A 21,662-nucleotide genomic window follows, 5' to 3' on the forward strand; every position below is an offset into this window, starting at 1 on the left:
GTGGCTCAGGCCCTCCCCGAGTCCGATCTCCACTCCACGGGAGAAGAAAGAAGGGGAGGAAGAAAAAGAATAAGAGAAGAAGAGGAAGAATATAAAAAAAAAAAACATACCGGTGGTTGATCCACAGCCGCAACCGCGGGCGCCGGCCTCGGCCGTGGGCCGCGGGTCGTCGGCCGTGGGACGCAGGTCGCCGGCAGCGGGATGCAGACGTGGCCGCAGGCCGCCGATGCGCCCCCGAGCGCGACCACGGGCACGGCCGCGGGTGTGGCCGTGGGCGCCGTAGGCCGACCGCCGGGCGCCATCGGCCGCAGCCCGTTCCTCCCAAGCCTCCCGAGCTCGCCCTCCTCCCTCCACGGGAGAAGAAATGGGAAGAAAGGGGGAAGGAGAAATCGGGAGAAGAGAAGAGGAGGAGAAGAAAAAGAAAGAAAAAAAAAAAGGGAGAAGAAGGTTCGGGAAGGAAGAAGGAAGAAAAGAAAAGAAAAGAAGAAAAGAAGAAAAAGAAAAGAAAAAGAAAAGAAAAGGAAAGGAAAAAAAAAGAAGAGAGATCCTTAACGGGTCCGACCTAACGGGTCTGATCCGAATACGGGTCCGAACCTGTTAGGCCCAAATAAAATCAAAGAAAAATGGGTTTAGCCAAATTTGACTAAAACCGAGCCAGTCAGATTAGGCTAAGTCCGGACGAACCCAAACTACAAATTGGGTTAAATCCGAACCAAATTAAGCCCAATTGAGTTGGGTCTGAACCTAATTAAGCTGAGTTAGTCTCAGCAGGCCCAAATTGAATATGAATCAAGCCCAATTCAAAACCAGTTTAACTAAATTGAGACCGAATTGACTTTGGGCTGACTCTGACTCAAGCCTAGATGAGCCACATTGACCCTGGACCAAAATTAAGCCTAATTGGACTTGAAATTGAGCCCAATAAAATAATTAGAAGACCAAATTGACCCGATAGGGCTAGACCCAATCAGGAACCGAGCCCAATTCTTTAATTAAAGATCCAATTGACTTACGTGAACCCAATCTGGTTCTTAATCGAGGTCAAGGGCTCTAAATTAAATAAATTGGACTTGAGATCCAAGCAAGTAAATTCATGTTATGATAAATTAGAAAATTATGAAATAAATAGAGAATAATGTGACCCCTATGTGATTTATTTAGGTGATCAAGGATTTGTCACCCGGACGTAAGAAATTGGAAAGTATATTGCTATAAGTAACCTTGGCACTGATCTTAAAGTTTTTAAATTACTGTTTATTCATCATTATGAAAATGTATTGCTTATGATATATTTTTCTCAAAATTAGGATCAAGTATATGATTGCATGTGATACATGAATTTGATTAAAGAGCATCCTTCATGAATATTTGATGATGTATGAGTTATGAAATTATGATTATGTTAGACTGCATGAAAAATGATATTTGAGGCATGTTTATGCATTTTAAATTATATAATGCCATTTATCATTTTCCAACCTATTTATGATGATTATGATTTATGAAAGAAAAAGAATATGATTTATGAACTCTCAGATAGCTATGACCACCTCTAGAAATAGAGGCCAGTCGACACCCTGGAGCTAGCATCCAAAGAATAACAGGCCCTCTGCCAACGGGTTAAAGTTGGTAACGAATAACAGAATTAGTCGACTAAGATTAACAGGCCCTGTCACGGGATTATAGTGACCATAGCAGCACATCCGTCTGAGAGTATATTTTATAAAGTATGGATAAATGGCAATATTTTTATATGACTTGCATTATCATGATTATGAACTTTTATGGATAGAACATGCATTGCTTTATGACCTGATTTGTGTATATCATCTATAAAATGTTTTATTTTACATCAACTGTTGGCTTTTTAATCACTGCATTGGCATAATTGTACTTGATCCAATAAGATAGTACCTGGTTACTTACTGAACTGTGTAGCTCATACTTTTTTATCTACTTTTTTTCCTACAGATGATTAAGACCACTAGGAGCAGGGAGCTTGATGTTATTCAGGGTTGGGGTAATTGAAAATGTTATGTAATAATCAGATTTTAGAAGCTCTGTACTGTTCCAACTTCTTCACTAATGTTATGACATTAGTAAATGAAACTATTTATTTTTATTATGAAATTTTATGTGGCTTCGTGTTATTGTGTGCATAAGATAGTGCTCTTTCCCTTTTCTGATTAGGAACTCTCACCGACTCTCTCTTTTGCTCACGAGAGAGCTTTCCCTAACCCATGAAAAAGCGCGGGTCCTACGGCCGTGTCATGATCCGGATTTGGGGCGTGACATTACACAAATGGTGACCAGCAACGCGGCCCTCTTCGCCAGGTATAAGAAGAGGGTTTTGCTGGAAATTGGACCCAGGGGTGACCACTGGCTGAGGAGGGGGAGCTCCAGTGCGGGTGGTATGTCAGCGGGCTGCATCCTCCGGAGGACCCGCAAAAAGCCGGTGGCTGGGGTTCCCGGCGCCAACCCTCCAATGCTTAAGTCAGAGGGAGCTTTTGTGGACAAAGAGAGAGAGAGATTGCCTGCCAGGTCTAAAAGTCCTTCTTTAAAGAGGAAGAAGTTCCCCTTTTATAGGAGGAATACATGGTTACATGTGATGTGACTGGGCGAATTAATGAGTTACGGTCATGATTGGACGTGATCGTATGAATTAATGAGCTGCCGTGGGTGACTGGACGGAGTTGAGTGAGTCAACGAGTTGCCGTGGGTGGCCTGAGATTTTGAGTAAGCTGGAGGTCCGTGGAGATCGTGCGCATTTAATTGTTGACAGTCGCTCAGGCGGAGATCGCGGGATTAGATCCTGGGAGAGTGGGAGAGGAGCTTGATTCCCGGTGGAGTGGAAAGGTCTGCTTCATTCTTTGACTGGACCTTCTTTGGACCTAAGGTCGATCAAGGCCGCATGGCTGTGAGCTCCGAGGTCGGGCGCGCTGGGGTCGGATGCCTTGAGGTCGGGCGCCCTGAGGTCGGGTGCCTCTGAGGTTGGGCGCCTTGAAGGTTGCTGCCGTGGCACCCGTCATCACGTGCCAGCGATGCATCCACGTGCTTCGGGGCAATCCATTTTTCCTCCAACATTTATTATCCTCATTTATTGGTTAAATCTGCCTCAACGACAGTCTGATGTGATCTTTAGGTTCCAGAAGTTATTTTGTTTTAAGAAGCTATCTTTCTCGATTGTTCTCTTGCATAGTGATACTATTATATAATATATATCAGAAGTTTTTGTTAATAGGCAAAAACAACAGGAAATTCAGCCTGATGGAAGTGAATCTGGTGCAGAAGAGAATGAAATATTTTTGGGGTTATATGATATGCCTGGTAATGAAATTTTGTTATCTGGAACTTTCTTTTCTAAGCATGGTCTATCAAACTTGCTTAGCAACTGATTGATTTACACAAGCAGTTGAAGCAAAGAATTGTTTGGATGGTGGGTTCAATAAAGATGACACTTCAAAGTATGTTCTGAAGCCTCCTGCCAATTTACTTGTACTAGAAGGAGATTGTTTAGATACCAGTTGTGATGCTAGCGAATTAGAATCATATCTGGTAATATTATGTTAACCATGCGAATTTTGCCATAACTTGAACAATTTTATCTTATTTTCTGATGCTGTTGTTTAATCATGTTTTCCCATAGTTAGCAACCTGTGATTTTTATGGAGATTTTCTTCTGCTGGGACCCCTGTGATGCGGGAGCTGTCTATGATTCTTTAAAAACAAATGCTGCTGGTAAAGAAAACATTGCACCCCATGGAGGCAGCTCAGTCAAGTCTAAATCTTGCCACAGTATTGGGAAGAACCAAGGCATCAATCTAAATCAAGTATTGGGAAGAACCAAGGCATCAATCTAAATCAAAATACACAGAGCAACTATGTATTTGAAGTTGACAATAATAATCATTGGTCTGGACTGCATGTTGACACTGATCATCCTGATGGCGATATGTGCTGTGTAGAGAAACCAAATTTAGGATGTTCAAATGTTATGAATGATTCTGATGATAATAATAATGATCCATGGAACCCTCTAAATCCTCATGAGCCTAGGAACTTGAAAATATAACCATTATGAAAGGTATGTTAGTTTATTTTTTTCCCCACCAAGATATCTTGGTGCTGTGTATGACGTCGTTGTAACTGATTCCATTATTTCTACGAAAATCAAAATGCTTAACTTAACTGTGTGCATATGACTCATATCTGTGTGCAGTAAACGATAAACTATGTGCAAAGAGCAGAAAACTGTGTTTGAGGGTTAATTTAGTGTGTGCCAGGAGATCTGAAACTATGTTTGCGGGTTAATTTACTGTGTGCCAAGGTTAATTAAGTGTGTTTCAAGCTTAATCGAGTATGCGCCATACTCTAGGCTTACAATAACAGCCTATATTAAGTATGTACGACGTCGTTGTAACTGATTCCATTATTTCTACAAAAATCAAATTGCTTAACTTAACTGTGTACACATGACTCATATCTGTATGCAGTAAACGATAAACTGTGTGCAAAGAGCAGAAAACTGTATTTGGGGGTTAATTTAGTGTGTGCCAGGAGATCTGAAACTGTGTGCCATGGTGTGCCATGGCATGAGCAATTGTGCCATAAGGTTATTCGACACTCACCATGCAAGGTTAAGTATTCGCGGAAATGTGCATGACAAGAGCAGCCTATATTCTATGACGTCGTATTAACTGATTCCAATATTTCTTAAAAATTTAGAATGCTTAACTTAACTGTGTGCACATGACTCATATCTGTGTGCAGTAAATGATAAACTGTGTGCACAAAGCAGAAAACTGTGTTTGGGGGTTAATTTAGTATGTGCCAAGGTTAATTAAGTGTGTTTCAAGCTCAATAGAGTATGCGTCATGCTCTAGCCTTACAAGAACAACCTATATTAAGTGTGTACGACGTCATTGTAACTGATTCCATTATTTCTACAAAAATCAGAATGCTTAACTTAACTGTATGCACATGACTCATATCTGTGTGCAGTAAACGATAAACTGTGTGCACAAAGCAGAAAACTGTGTTTGGAGGTTAATTTAGTGTGTGCCAAGGTTAATTAAGTGTGTTTCAAGCTTAATTGAGTATGCGCCATGCTCTAGGCTTACAAGAACAGCCTATATTAAGTGGGTACGATATCGTTGTAACTGATTTCATTATTTCTACAAAAATCAGAATGCTTAACTTAACTGTGTGCACATGACTAATATCTGTGTGCAACAAATGATAAACTGTGTGCACAGAGCAGAAAACTGTATTTGGAGGTTAATTTAGTGTGTGCCAAGGTCGATTAAGCTTGAAACATTAATCGAGTATGCGCCATGCTCTAGGCTTACAAGAACAGCCTATATTAAGTATCTATGACATTGTATTAACTGATTCCAATACTTCTTAAAAAATCAGAATGCTTAACTTAACTGTGTGCACATGACTCATATCTGTGTGCAGTAAACGATAAACTGTGTGAACAAAGCAGAAAACTATGTTTGGGGATTAATTTAGTGTGTGCCAAAATTAATTATGTGTGTTTTAAGCTTAATCGAGTATGCGCCATGCTCTAGGCTTACAAAAACAACCTATATTAAGTGGGTACGATGTCGTTGTAACTGATTTCATTATTTCTACAAAAATCAGAATGCTTAACTTAACTGTGTGCACATGACTAATATCTGTGTGCAACAAACGATAAACTGTGTGCACAGAGCAGAAAACTATGTTTGGGGGTTAATTTAGTGTGTGCCAAGATCGATTAAGCTTGAAACATTAATCGAGTATGCGCCATGCTCTAGGCTTACAAGAACAACCTATATTAAGTGTCTATGACGTCGTTGTAATTCATTTCAATATTTTGTAATCAGAATGCTTAATTTAACTGTGTGCATATGACTCATATCTGCGTGCAACAAGCGATAAACTGTGTGCAAAGAGAAGAAAACTGTGTTTGGGGTTTAATTTAGTGTGTGCCAAGGTTAATTAAGTATGTTTCCAGGTTAATCGAGTATGCGCCATGGTGTGCCAGGGGATCTGAAACTGTGTGCCATGGTGTGCCAGGACGTCGTTGTAACTGATTCCAATATTTCCACTATAATTAAGTGTGTTTCAAGCTTAATGCTCTATGCGCCATGGTGTGCCACTGTGTGCCACCATTGTCTAACTAAAACTCCTGGCTACCTCATCAAACATCACAATGCTTGCCACCTTTGATAAATCTGAGGACTTGCTATTGCCAAACTGGACTGTCATTTATAATGGCGTTTGCAATGGAGACAATCTTTGAAATTTTGATGCCAACAGGAAATTAGAGCATCTACAAAAAGCTGACTCTGGACCCAAATAAACACACAAGGGCAGACAATGAAAATTAAGCTTGTCTTTCATAACACAATTTCTTTAGTAAACTCAAAAATTTACATATTACAACTCAAATTATAAAGGAAGCTTATCTATGGCTTCAATTGCAGCAACGCTGTTGTGATCCAATCTCAAGAATTTTTCGTAGGTAATTTTTGTTGCCTTTTTGGCATCAGTTCTCTAAAATCCAAGGATCATACTTGCACAGTCCCTGTGTGCCATGGCACGCCATGTATATAGATCAAAAATTGTAGTTAGCCCTAAAAAGTTTTCTCTGAACAATTCCAGTCAACAGAAGGTCTCTCCACATAAATCAGCCACCCAAAAAGGCATAGCATAAGCTAACATCAACAAATTAAGTTGAAAAAGGAACTTCATAGTATTCCACATTGATAAATTCTGAAATAATCCAAAAATTCAATTAGTTGACAACATCAACAATCAACTTCCTTTACTTCAGAAGGTCTTCCTTTACTACAACGTCACCACATCCTTCCCCATCTGCGACGGCAATGGAAAAATTTACCAAATATAAGTAATGTGAACTTGCGGCATAAATACATTTCAGAAAGGCAAAAAAAAAGAAACATAAAAAACCTTACCTGTTCATCTTCCCCGATCGGCTGCCCCTCACCGCATCTCGCCGAGCTGCGCCACCATGCCCACCGCCGTGCAACACCTCTTTTGGGCCCCTCCTTCCCACGGTCGACCGCAGACGATCGACATCGACCGCCACCGAACGCCGACGACGCCCTCCCACCGATCTGCGCCACCTGCGCATGCCTTGCCGCGCCGTCCCCGAAGCCGGGCTCCGCCTCCTCTTTCGAGCCGCCGACGCGCTTCCGCCTCCACCGCAGCGCCGCTTCCGACGTCGCCACTCCCATCCTCCGCCGCGGTTCGCCGCCCCATCTTCCGCCGCCAAGCCGTTCGCCTTCCGCCATCGCCCGAGACCTCCGCCGCCTTCGCCCGCCCTCTGTTTCATCTCGCCACCGCCGCCAGAGCTCCACCGTCCGCGCTCCTCCGTCGTTCACCACCGACTCCCTCTCACGAGCCCAAATCAACAGCCCGGCCGCCACTGCAGAGCCCCTTTCAACGGGAGGCCACACCACCCCTCCCTCATCCCGTTCAAGTCCATCAGACCGCACTCGAGCCCAACTGGGCCGATCACATTCTCCAGACCTTTTGTCAACTGCGGGCCAAAGCCCAAGCCCAATTAGCCGCAGGTCCTGTTACAAGCCCGACCCAGCATCTTCTTCAGCCCATTCCAGAAGTCCGGAAGGCCTTTGTGTTGCAGCTCCAGGTCCACAGCTCCAGCTAACTTCGTCCGGTGCCAATTTCGTGTTCGAGACTCTACAACGGATGTTTCCGGTGGACTGCATCCACCACAGGTGACAGGTTCTTCCTTCTTTTGAGCTTGTTTATCTAATTATGTTCTAGTTCTTTTGCATGACATTCCTATTTTGCCAAAACTTATTTTTCTGTCAAACTGCAAAACCTAGAACATTTACTACCACACCCATCCTACCCACCATTTAAATCTGAATATTAAATTAGCACACCTTAGCGATAGGATAATTCTCAACATCCGTCGATCAGATTACTTTAGGATTAGAACGACTGTAATACGTGTTTGCAACCTAACTTCTTATAGTGACTAATTTTCTACTTCAATTCTGAAATAACCAAAGTACAAATTAGTAACATTTAATTTTAAGTTATTTTTGTGAAAATTTGCTGATTTTCGAATTCATAGTAGGTTGCATTAGTAGGTTGTCCTGCATTGCATTTGGTAAGGGTTCATTAGTAACACTGCATGTCACATCACCAACTAGAATAGTCCCTGCATGCCAACCCGTAGTGGTAGAGAGTACCTACTCACTGACTCTCAGACCCCTTTACCCACCATGGATCCTAGAGTTCTACAAGATATTTTGGAACAATTAGGCCAAGATGAATTCAAACGAGAAATCCGTGCTCTAGTGCAACACCCTAGGACTCCTGAACCGTCAACCCCAATTGCAGCTTATCCCGAGCTTGGTTTGACTACACCACCTGTAGCTTTTCCCCATCCCCATAGGAACCAACTTCCTCTTGATCACCAGCGCGACCTTGACGAGCGCCTATTTCGTACCGTACGAGTAGATGCCCCCACATTTGCTGGTCAATTAGAACCGAGTGTGTACCGTGATTGGAGAGCAGCCATGGATAACTATTTTGAGTGGTATGAAATGACTGATGATAGAAAAGTATGGTTCACTAAAATGAAGCTTATTGGGCAAGCTCACTGGTATTGGCATAACATTGAACATATGCGTGAGACCCAAAGGCTTCCTCGTATCACCACTTGGGAGGATATGAAAGAAAAACTGAATGAGAAGTATCTACCATTCTCTTACCGACGCCTTATGGATAGGTGGCAGAAACTAACTCAAGGAACTTCAACCGTTGCCGATTACATTGCACAATTTGAGGAGTTTCACATGAGGTGCGGTGTAATCGAAGAGGAGACTGTTACTCTCTCTAGGTTTCGGGCAGGACTCCGCGAGGAGATCTAGAAAGAACTAATCCTCCGAAAGATTACTACTCTTGGTCAAGCATACCAATTGGCTCAAGATGTAGATAGTTTCTTACAAGCCCCTGTAGTGAGGTGTACCGACCCTCGACCCATGGCTCCAGGAGCCCGACCTAATCAAAACTACCTCCCACAACCCAGGCAGCTTCCCAACCCTTCTAACCAGTCCGGCCCTAGCCAAGCACCGATTCAAACATCCCCGATACTTGTCCAAAACCCTTCAAATGATAAAGAAAAGGGCATACTAGGTCCCAATCCTCGTTCTAGAAGCCAAACCCAATGTTTCAGGTGCCAAAAATTTGGCCATATAGCGTCCCAATGTAATGCCAAGACCTATCTCATGACTGAACTAGAAGTTGGGACTCAAGCGACTGAATGTGTCGAAGAAGTCTATGAGCCAAACATTGAGGATTTTGTAGAAGACTTTGGAGACAACAAGACCGAGTTAGAGTTTCTCCAGGCTGAACCCCAAAAGGAGCCCACTAATCCAAATAACCAAAACCTAGGCTTCATGTGGTTAGGTGTACTTTAGCCCAAATCAAGACCGAACAAAATTGGCATAGAACCTCCCTATTTTACACGCTCATTAAGATCAATGGTAAAACATGCAAATTCCTATTTGATAGTGGAAGTTGTATTAATGCCATTGCTTCCGGAGTTGTCTCCCACCTCGGCCTGAAATCTACCCCTCATCCCAACCCATATAAAGTAGCTTGGGTAGATAAGACATCTCTTTCGGTGTTGGAAAGATGCCTCGTCCCGATTCAATTCCTATCCTATAAAGACAAAATCTGGTGCGACTGCATTCCGATGGACGTAGGTCAAGTCATCCTAGGGCGGCCTTGGCTATACGATATGGACGTCACACTTCATGGGAGTTCGAATTCGTGTAGCTTTATGTTCCAGGGTCGGAAAATTATACTGAACTTATTGCCTCCTAGAGAGTCCGCCCCTGAAAAGAAGAGTGCCACTCTACGAAAAGATGAATCACTTCACACCATTATTTCGAAAGAGGTAATGAAAGATATCGAAAGCCAATCACCTGTGTTTGCCCTTGTGGCTAGGGTTATCAAGATGGAGTCGAGCCCTGAGAAACCACCGGCAGTAGTTCTCCTACTGGAGGAGTTTCACTCTATTTTTCCTAAGGATTTTTCAGGTACACTTCCTCTGATGCGTGATATCCAGCACGCAATTGATCTCGTTTCCGGAGCATCCTTACCCAATCTTCTTCATTATGGGCTCAACCCAAACGAGCACATTGAACTGAAATGTCAAGTTGACGAACTTCTCACCCAAGGGTATGTTCGTGAAAGTCTGAGCTCCTGTACTGTACCCACACTCCTCACCCCTAATAAAATTACCGTTAAGTATCATTTTTCCATTCCTAGGTTGAACGACCTCTTAGATTTTATGTCTAGTGCCACGATTCCATGGCAAGATGTCAGTATGACTAGAGTTGCCAAACTTTATTTCAATGAAGTCGATAGACCTCCTGACCTTCCAAAATCTATTATATCTGATAGAGATGTTAGATTCGTGAGCTCCTTTAGGAAAATTCTTGGGCACATGATTGGCACTAAATTAAAATTTTCGTCGGCCTATGCTAGGACTTGGGATTTAGTGTTACCGACCGCCGAGTTTGCATATAATAGTTCGGTCAATAGGTCCTTAGGCATGAGTCCCTTCGAAGTGGTGAATAGATATAAACCTAGGCAGCCCATAGACTTGATTCCCATGTCTCATCAACATAGAGTCTCTGAGTCTACACAATCATTTGCATCACACCTGCATTCATTGCATTAGGAAATCAGCAAACGTAATCACTCTAATAACTTAAAATATAAATTCCTTGCTGATTTGCACAGACGTTATAAAGAGTTGAATGTAGGAGATTCTGTCATGGTGAGAATTAGACCTGAACAACTTTCTTTGAGAACGTTCAAAAAGTTGCAATCCCGTAGTGCGGGACCGCTCAAAGTCCTAAAGAAAATCAGTTCGAATGCTTATGTTGTAGATCTTTCTGAAGCCTATGAGATTAGTGCGACATTTAATATTGAAGATTTAGTCCCATACAAATGGTCCACATTCATTCCTTCTGACCCTTTTATTGATACATCCGCCTCTGTTGATCACCTTGACCCATCATCTGCTATTGAGCCTCCACCTCCAAAGTTTCATGCACGCAGAGAACACATAGAGTATATATTAGATGAGCAGGTTATATCTACCAGGAGAGGAAGCTACCAACGTTATCTTGTTCGGTGGAAAGGTCGATCCGAATCGGATGTGACGTGGATTTCGCGAGCCGAGTTGCAGCGCCTTGACCTTGACCTTCCGGAGCAGTACGACAACCGGCCAGACATGCACTCGACGGGGTCGAGCTTCTCCCATCCGGAAGGAGTTGATGGGGACATCAGAGCTGACCACCCTGCCGTTTAGTCTCCCCTATTTTATTTGCATTTTATTTTCTTTTATTTTTGGATTTGTTTGCAATTTTATTATTGTTGGACTTTATTTGTGTAGTTTGGGTTTATTGGGAATTATTTTGTGTAAGGGGGTTTTATTTTAATTGTTCTTATTGGGCCCTATTTATAGGGAACTTTTATGTTGATTAGGGTTAATGAAGGTTTAACAATTTTTCCCCCACATCTTCTCCTCCTCTCTTCCTCCTTCTCTTCTTCTCTTCTCTTTCTCTTCCTCATTCTTTTCTCCCTCTTCTTCTATTTCCATCTTAAAGCTACAATGTACAGCAATCCCAACAGTACATTCTCATCACTACAGCCATTTCTCCCTCCCGGTTCGGCATCATAATCATATGCAGCAAAATGATGATGCTGTGACATTTGATCGTGTTGAAGGTCTATCACAGGATGATCTAGGTTCTCATGCAGCCCTTGAAGATTTGTGCCACTTACATCTGGTAAAAGACAAAAATATCTATCTAGTTATCTATCTTTCTATCTGCTTGTGCATGCTGCATTGTGGACACAAGTTGCATTATAATTTCTAATATGCTATTCAATCTTCATTTCTTGACTTTAAATGATTCTAAAGGTGTATTGCAGCATATATGTGATAGCAAGTGCTATTGTAGCTTTACATTCTAATAACCATTTGCAAAATGCCTTTCTTGATTGCATTTGTTGATGAATGAGATGATTTGACCCTAGGTTCACCGAACCGGTGCCAGGACTCGTATTGGTCGGTGATTGGCACGGTATAGTATGCGTTCGTGTCGTGTTGTTATGGGACGTACCGACAAAGGAGAGCTAGAGAGGGAGGGGGAGAGGGAGAAGGAGAGAGAGGAAAATAGAGGAAAGAGGGAGGGAGAGGGAGAGGGTGGAAGGAAGGGAGAGGGAGAGAGGGAGAGGGAGGGGGATAGAGAGGGAGAGGGAGGTGCAGAGAAAGGCTGATGAGGCCTCCCCTGTTTTGAAACAAAACAACGGAGCCTTTTTTAATTTGCCGGTTTTGAAGTAATATCGGCAATTGGTTTGTCGGCTTCAGCCAGTTGCCGACTTCATTTCGAATTTAACAAAGGCCTCCTTTATTTCCTTTTGAAATAGGGGAGCCCTCATTAGCCTTTCTCTCTTGTGGCCTTCCTTCCTCTCTCTCAATCTCTCTCTATGCCTCCCCCCTTCTTTCTATCTCTTTCTCTCTCTCTCCTCCCACTCCCTCCAATTTGAACCGAGGTAATGAACCATGCCGGCAATTGACCGGTCTGGTTCGGTATGCTACGAACTAACCAGTTTGGCATGGTTCAACAAACTATGATTTGACCTCCACTGATCCAATCTGAGCTAGTTTAATAAGACTTCCTCCTACTCAATCTTCTTGGAATATATTGGTTATTCCAACCAGGCTGACCTTATTCCCACATGGCAATATGAATAGTGGATTCAAGGGTTGACATATGGCTGGTAGATCATCTGTTTGTCTAATATCCAAAAATCAGAAAACAAATGTTCCCTTATTGATTTGGAAGGAAAGTACGTGGTATTGAAAATTTTCTTGCTAATTAACTCCATTGACTTCTAGTTCAATGGGTCCAAAGATTTTTAGGTTCCTAATGCTCAGCATAAAGGCAAATAAACTTGCATGCCTCATTTGTTTCATTCCATAAATCAACTAACTGGTATCAATTTGTCCATGCATTGTACCCTTTTAATCCAAAATATTTTCTTGATGCCTTTTCGTTGGAAGGGCAGAAGATAATGATGCAAGAAGAGTTATTAAACCCTCATTTCAATGAAACTAGAAAAGCAAGCTGTTGGTTTGGATATGCAATGCTAGATTTATCTTAGAATTTTGTGGGAAGTCTGAAAACTCGTCTAGAAGAAGAAGATTCTATATGAGTACATGGTATGAAATATTTTTACTACTTTTCTTTGCTGAAAAAGCTCAACTTTGTTTGAGTTATCATCCTTCTATGGGCTTCATTTTAGATTTGAAAAATGCCCTTTTTATGGATGATTTATGTAGGATCTCCGTGCAGGAAACCTCGAGAGAAAACTTGAATAGATAGAATATCAACTAGAGGTTATTGTGCCCTCAAAGGGAGGACCTAATGACCTAAAAGTTTGAGTACTGAGCAATTGTTTATGCAACTTCTGAAGTCACATCGTTGATGGCTCATATTAAAGAAATGAAGCTTTGAATTAATGGTCCTTGGTCCCCTCAAAAAAGATTTAGTGGTCTTTGGTAGGTATATTGTGATAATAACCTGCAATTTGTATAGTCAACGAATCTTCCAAGTTTATATTTGCTAATACATTGTTGATCGACGTGCCCATATAAGAAATCAAAATGAAGGGAACCAGTTGAAAGCTATCCCAAGCTTGGAAGGACTATTAATCTTTATTTGTTATTGGTTGGTTTTACCATAAGTTATATAGATTACACTTTAACCACTACTTTGGACCTCATCAAATCAGGCCAATAATGGTATAATGGGTAAAATGAAGGAGACCTTTCAAGGAATATACATAGAAGCTGGCCTTTTGGTTTCCCTCATTTTATAATAAAAAAGCGGTGCATAGTCTCATAAGTTAGACCATCGTCTATGGTGTTAACAAGCGTCACGATCGGCCAGTGGTCAGCCTCCATGAACCGGTGCTGCAATGTACCCTTGTCCACATAGGTTATGGCCCGAGTTCAGTCTGATATAATTTATCACAATGCAGGATCTCATTCAAAAAAACTAGCTGAAAAATATTTTTTGGATTTCTTAGTTCTATATAAGTACCCAAGATTTTTCCGGCAAATAACCGATGTGAAACTAAACACACGCCCGCACGGGTCCTTACAGATTGCCCTCATTGTTTTATGATAAAAAAGTAGTGCACGACCTCATAAGTCAGACCATCATCCATTGTTTTCTTCCCTCTCCTTTCTCTCTCCTCTATTGTGCATTTTTTGCATGTTGCTCCATCTGGCATGCATTTCATTTATCCATATCCTTTTAACCTTTTGTGTCATTTCTTTTCTTTGAGAGACCGTTGCATATCTGATGCAACCTATAATCGATTACTACAGGTGTAGATTGATTTCATAATAATCAATTATGGTGCGATTGATTAGATACTTCAGCAAATACTCATCATCCCAAAAGATCATCATAGAGGTATGTGAACGCAAAACAGGACATGATAGATATCTTATTAATAAAGCCTAATTAATGAAATATGATTACTGCAGCAAACTGAAAATAAGAATCTTTAGGCCGCAATTCTCTTAAATTCTGCCTTTGGTTAGCAGGAAAGGCTCCACTAAAGTATCGAGATGAAGCATGACGGGGTCAAGAAGGTGGCTTCAAGAAGAAATAGGTCAAGAAGTAGGATGAAAGTGGAAGAAAAAGGGTTTTTCAGGGCTTCGCCCACGGTGGCACTCACCTTTCTAGAGTTTCTTCTCTTTTTTTTGGTTGTTGTCCTGCCTTTTTATAGGTCGGGTTACTGTTCCGTGAATAGTAACTGGGTCGGGTTACTATTTCGTGAACAGTAATGGGTCGGATTACTATTCCGTAACAGTAACGGGTCGGGTTACTATTCACATGAACAGTATTTTTTCTGTGTTGTTTTCTGCAAGTTTCTGTATTTTTTTCTCTTTTCTAACTTCTTTCCCCCCTTCTTCCATTCATGCACAATTCTATTTTCAAGACTATCATCCATCCTTCTTCGTTCCTAGAGATGAGTGATGACTGTGGGCATTGAAGAAAGGCTAAGGTTCAAGCAATTAAAGTGTGGAAGTTTGGAGTTGGGTTAGGCTTTCTATCACACCTAGGTAGACTCTTTTTGCTTGGCAGTACTAGTACATGACTCGACTCAAAATCCAAGCCTAAACATGGCTTTGGATGGAAAACACAGAAACAACAAAAAAATATAAACTATGTATAAGATGGAGTCTTGAGACTACATTAGCTTTCTACAACTGGAAAGAGCTCGACTCCTGACGAGTAGGCCTCGTATGCACTACAACAAATCAGGTCTCTGGCGCCTCAACTCGTCCTTGTTGATCCATAAACTGTCTGACATAGGTCTCCCTTGCCAACGCACAAGAAATCTGCGGTACTGCCCACACTTAGTGTCTACTGCTCCCACGTCAAGAATATCCTTAATACCCTCATGAAAACTGGACTCTGAACTGGTGCTGGGTAGATCTGGAACTACAACCGCCTCTGGTGGATCTTCATGGAACTGGTACAGGTCGGCGACGTTGAAAATTGGGGAATTCTGGACATTGTCTGGAAGCTCCAATAAATAGGCGTTCTTCCCTAGCTTTCGACATATGCGGAATGGACCATACTTTCGCGGGCTGAGTTTGCTATAATTACCCAATGAAAATCTCTCTCCTGAAATAGGCCATGACCAGATCGCCCTCTGCAAAGTGAATCTCCCTACGATTATGGTCAGCATCATCCTTATACCTAGCACTGGAGTCAAGCAAGCACTGATGGACTTCCCGCTGGATGTGACAGACCTGCTCAATATTGTTCTCTGCTTCGGCACTTATTCGACCATGATAGGGAATGGAAGCACGATCCAGTATGTGTGGAATAGAAAAACCTTAGATTTCAAATGGAGACTTACCAATAGTACAATTCATAGAACTGTTGTATGCAAATTCAGCCTGTGCTAAAATCAGATCCCACTGAGTAGGACGCTCACTAACCAAACATCTAAGCATGTTACCGAGTGTACGATTCACTACCTCTATCTGACCATCTGTTTGGGGGTGATAAGCACCGCTGAAGTTTAGTTTTGTTCCTAATTTGCTCCAAAGAGTTTTCCAAAAATAACTAGTAAATTTTGTGTCTCTACCAAATGTGAATGATCTTGGAATACCATGCAGTCTAACAATTTCTTTAAAAAATAAATGTGCTATATGAGATGCATCAGATGTTTTCCTACATAGAATGAAATGTGCCATTTTTGAAAACCGGTCCACCACAACAAAAATCGAATCAACCTTCCTAGCCGTCATGGGTAGTCGTACAATGAAGTCCATGGTGATATCTTCCCAAGGGCCACTAGGAATAGACAACGGGGTGTACAAGCTTGTATTCTGGGCCTTTTCCTTTTCCTAACAAACTACTGAGCTCATTTTTAGTCCAGCCTTAAAAGATTTTGAATTTAGAATCAAGGCCATTTGAGTAGGTTCTTTGCCTTTTTCTTTTACAGAATTTTTCATGTTATACCCATACAACTCCTTTTGTGGATAGAGTGTGATATTCATTTTATCTTTCACAAAGGAAATGTATTCTTTTCTCCATCATGCTGGGTCTTCCTATCGTACTACCAAGGCCTACCTAACAATACGTGGCACACCTCCATGGCATAGTGTCACACCATACCTGATCTTGGTATCGTTCTCCAATGAAAAACTCTACTAGACACTTGTCGGTGACCGAAACCCCAACTCCCTCCATAAACTAAAATACCTTATATGGTTTATGAAGCTTTTGTGTAGGTATCTTTAGTTTATCAACCATGTATCGAGACACGAAGTTTTCAGTACTGCCACTATCAATCAAGTTAGAATATCTATATCCCCCTGCAGTACCCATAGTCAAGAAAATACTTCACCTAAACTAATTCTCTTGGGCAGGTTAGGCGCAACCATGACACGGTGAATCACCATGAGTGGGCCCACCTCATCACCTATAATGTGGACATCATTGTTCTCGGACTCATTCTGTTGTTCAGACTTATCATCATTTGCCTCTGGATTGGGTTCATCTGAATCGTCCTGGTGTCCTTGCTCAATCAGGTGTGACTGAGACTGGAATTTTTTTAGAAGACATTCAGAGGATTTATGTTCGGGTTGTCGGCACTTATAGCAAATGATAGTGGAATTAGGTGCCGGTGCCAGTACGCCTGTGCCCTTGTCCCATAAGTCCTTGTTAAAATTTGGCTTTAGGGCAGTTGTGGTCTTGGTAGGGTTCTGAGAACTTATTGCCTTGTTTCCGAACTGACTTTCTTGGGTAATGGAGTTTTTGTTTGAGTCCCACTTTCGACCACCAGTTCGCCTTTGTTGTGCTTCCACTCTCAGTGCACAGCGATGGGCATCATCAATACTCATGACATCGAATATCTCCACTTGGTCCAAGATGTCCCGTCTCAAGCCATTGATATATCTACTAGTAACATGAATGGGGTCCTCACTAAGGCCATTTCTTGCTTGGAGCTCATAGAACTCCTCGGTGTACTCATCCACGATCCTAGTCCTTGTTGGACGTTTTGGAATTTCAAGTAGAGATTTTGGCGATAATCCAATGGGAGAAATCGCTTCCTCAACTTTTTCTTCATCTTACTCCAGGTACGGATCTTATTCTTACCTTGTTGAACTCTTCGTTCCTGGAGTTGCTTCCACCAAACTAGTGCATGTCCTTTTAATTTGAGAGTCACAAATTTGACCTCTTTATCCTCAAGGATTTTCTTTCAATCAAAATATTGGTCGATTTTGTTGACCCAATCAAGAAAAGCATTTGGCTGGAAATGCCCCTCAAAATCTCCAATATCTATTTTAATGCCATCATCCCAACGTCTGGCATAAAGGGGTTCTCTATGTGGTGGTCTCTCTCTCTGTTTCTACGTAGTGGTCGATCATCCAAGTTATTTTTTATCTCATATGACTCACTACTCTTGACTACCATCTGATTGACCCTTTGTCTATCTTGAGATCTGACTCTACGTCTTGGTTCATCCTGATGATTTTTCTCTCTCCTAGGTCTCACTATCTCAGTGATGTTCAATTCTAGTCTAGTTATGAAGTTGGAGAGGTGTTCTACCTGTCGTTGGATCTGCTCTAAGATTTGTTGTTGGGTTCTACATGCATCTTGCCAATTATCAGATATGATTGTAGGCTAAGATTCGATCCAAAACTTTTTCAAAGGTGCTTCTAATATTATGGAGGTGAAACAGATTTTTTTTCAGAAATTTTTTTCCATTTTTTTATTTTTTTAATGCTGAAAATAAATATTCTAATACAGAAATTAATATTTAGTACAGAAATATTTTTTTTTATTTTTTAAATGCGGAAAATGAATGCAGAATTTTTTAAAATGCAGAAACTAATTTTTCTATGTTTTTAACTCCAAAAATTAAAATTTCTGTAGTTTTAAATGCTGAAAATATAATTTACTGAATTTATTAATCCAAAAAATATATTTTTCTGTTTTGAAGTGCAGAAATTTAATTTTCAGAATTTAAAGTGCAGAAAAAAAGAATGTTATGATGCAAATACAATAATGAAGATTTTTAGATATGCAGGACCTATTTGCTCTGATATCACTTTGGTGCAACCTATAATCGATTACTATAGATGTAAATTAATTTCATAATAATCAATTATGGTGCGATTGATTAGATACTTCAGCAAATACTCATCATCTCAAAAGATCATCATAGAGGAAAGTAAACGCAAAACAGAACATGATAGATATCTTATCAATGAAATATAACTAGTGCAGCAAACTGAAAATAACTACAACAGAACAATAAAAAAAATACTGCTAGTAAACTCGGATCCCAAGGATGTAATAAATGGAAATGATGGTAATGGTGATGGATGGAGATAATGATTGATGGACGAATAAACAAAGGTTGGGCAAAAGATGGTGATAGAACTAGTCGGATAATTATCTCTACGAGTTTGATTCCTTCAATCCAATGAGAATCTTCAGGCCGTGCTCCACCAAAGTATCGAGATGAAGGATGACAGGGTCAAGAAGGTGGCTTCAAGAAGAAATAGGTCAAGAAGCAGGATGAAAGTGGAAGGAAAATGGTCTTTCAGAGCTTCGTCCATGGTGGCACTCACCTTTCTAGGGATTTTTCTCTTTTTTTTTGGTTGTTGTCATGTCTTTTTATAGGCCGAGTTACTGTTCCATGAATAGTAATGGGTCGGGTTACTATTCACGTAAACGGTATTTTTTTTCTGTGATGTTTTCTGCAGATTTCTGCATTTTTTTTCTCTTTTCTAACTTTCTTCTCCCCTTCTTCCATATACACACAATTCTATTTTCGAGACTATCATCCATCCTCCTCCGTTCCTAGAGATGAATGATGACCGTGGGTATTGAAGAAATGCTAAGATTCAAGCAATTAAGTGTGGTGGTTTGGAGTTGGGTTAGGCTTCCTGTCACACCTAGGTAGATCCTTTTTGCTTGGCAGTACTAGTACATTACTCGACTGAAAATTCAAGCCTAAATAGAGCTTTAGATGGAAAACACAAAAACAACAAAAAATATAAATCATGTATAAGATGGAGTCCTGAGACTACATCAATATCTAATTTTTGTAGGGTAGCTGGCGGATGAATGAACTTGGTTTTAAGCTTTAATAATAGGTTAAATTTGAACCATGATGTGACTGCATGACTGCAATGGTAAATGGGTCTCTCGCCCAATTTTCCTGTTATCCAGTCATGGTGCTTTGTGGGAATGGCCATGGAAGGAGCTACATCAGTCCATTGCTTATTGCAGATGAGTTAAACTCTGGCCTCTAGATGCCAGTTCTTAGGTTTGAGGATAACATGGATTGCCTTGTATTACGTTGCCTTTCAGCAGGTTTATCAACTATTAAGGGTTTATCAACTGGTTAGGCAGATGATGATCTGTGTATTAAATGAAGGATTGTTAAGGAAACTTCTACTTGTGGCAGTGGCTATGGTGTTTATAGTGAGAATATATTAGGTGAATTCATATTTCTTTTAATGATCGTTCAATTTGTTGGGCAATGAGTTGGTTTTCATGAGGATCTGGTCAGATGTTTAAGGTTTCAGGGATGGTTCCCAAGAGTATCGGACCAGATGTCAGTTCTACTTCACTTGGCTCCCTCAAGTCCTGTTTTATATTGCATCTTGTGGGCACTATATTGTTTGTTTAAAATTTATTATATTACCTCTCCAATTTCTTCATGCTGATTTCGTAATCTATCCTCTCTTCATTCAGGATGCCCTTCTTGCTAGCATAGCTGAAACAGAGAAGCAAACAGAGTTGGCCACACGAGTTTCAACATGGAAAGAACGGATTGAACACACCTCGGAAGAGCAAGTGGGTAGCAGGAGATTGCTTCCGTTCTCTTCCAGTCCTGATCTATATTAGCCAAAGAATTCTTCTGGTTATTTGAGATTTCCTTGTTTTTTTTCATTGATTGGGAATTGTTTAGACAGGATACACACCCTCCTTTTGACATTCACTTATATGGCAAGAGAATCTTGGACAAGCTTTCCTTCAAAGTGGACAGTGGAGGAAGCATGTCCTCTACTGATGTTGTGATGGGCCAACCCAAGCATGATGTTGCAAGGACATTTTCTGCACTTCTGCAGCTGGTATTTACTTTTTTCTGCTTGCAAGCATATACGGCATGCTTGTTCTTGCGATCAAAAATTGAGAAACTTTATGTATTTACCACAAACTTTTGATTTCTGGTGAACAATGGGAATGTTGATCTAAAAGAGCTCCAAGAAGTGATGAGTTTGTCCATCCATGTGAAGTTCCTTCGCCATGCCAGTAGAGAAGATATGGGCAACTGTTCGACAAGGAAGAGAGTTAATTTCCCTTTGAGGAAAGGGTGCATAAAAGCAAAATTCCTCCACCTCAGAAGCCACCTCACCTTTAAAATCATTGCATCAGAATGGCAGGTTCTCTCCTAAGCTTGGGAAGGGCAGTGTTATCAGGTGTACTCCTGAGGGGAAGAGAAGACGGAGTTCTACTCGGTTTATAGAGCTATTTGATTTTCAGTCTGCTGGTTGACATGAAACAATTTTTTTTAAAAAAAAAAAAAATTAAGGATGATGTAAAATGGTTGTTGAATGGTCTAGAGATCATATATCAGTACCATACTCATGTAACTCGGTATATCAGTTCCCTCTAACAAGTGGGTAGGCGACAACACTTTAATTTATGGCTTAGGTCTAGGCAGGTATATATGTTAAAAATTTCTGTAATTCTTGTATGTTTATTCATTAATCAATATATTTTTCGGTTGTCCATCCTTGTTTATATGTAATAGTAGCAATGCCCCATTAATAAATCTAAACTTTTTTTTTTGTGTTAAAGTTGTCTGTGTCAATCTCATTTGAGATAGTGTCTAAGATGAAACATTTTTAGCTACAAACAAAAACTTCTCGACAAGGCTAGATGCCTGTTTCTAGGTGACTTCTCTTTTGCATTTCATTTCAATATCTGTATGATTTACTATTGTGGATAGATAAAATGTTTTCTTTTTTCTTT

The 21,662-nt window shown here is 40.9% G+C and overlaps 1 pseudogene; it reads left to right on the forward strand.

The window, feature by feature from the left end:
* The first annotated feature begins 2,302 nt into the window (after positions 1-2,302).
* Positions 2,303-21,419, forward strand: LOC120112553 (annotated as a pseudogene).
* The last annotated feature ends 243 nt before the right edge of the window (positions 21,420-21,662 follow it).

This window comes from Phoenix dactylifera, chromosome 11, assembly GCF_009389715.1.
Source record: "Phoenix dactylifera cultivar Barhee BC4 chromosome 11, palm_55x_up_171113_PBpolish2nd_filt_p, whole genome shotgun sequence".
Classification (NCBI taxonomy): Eukaryota; Viridiplantae; Streptophyta; class Magnoliopsida; order Arecales; family Arecaceae; genus Phoenix; species Phoenix dactylifera.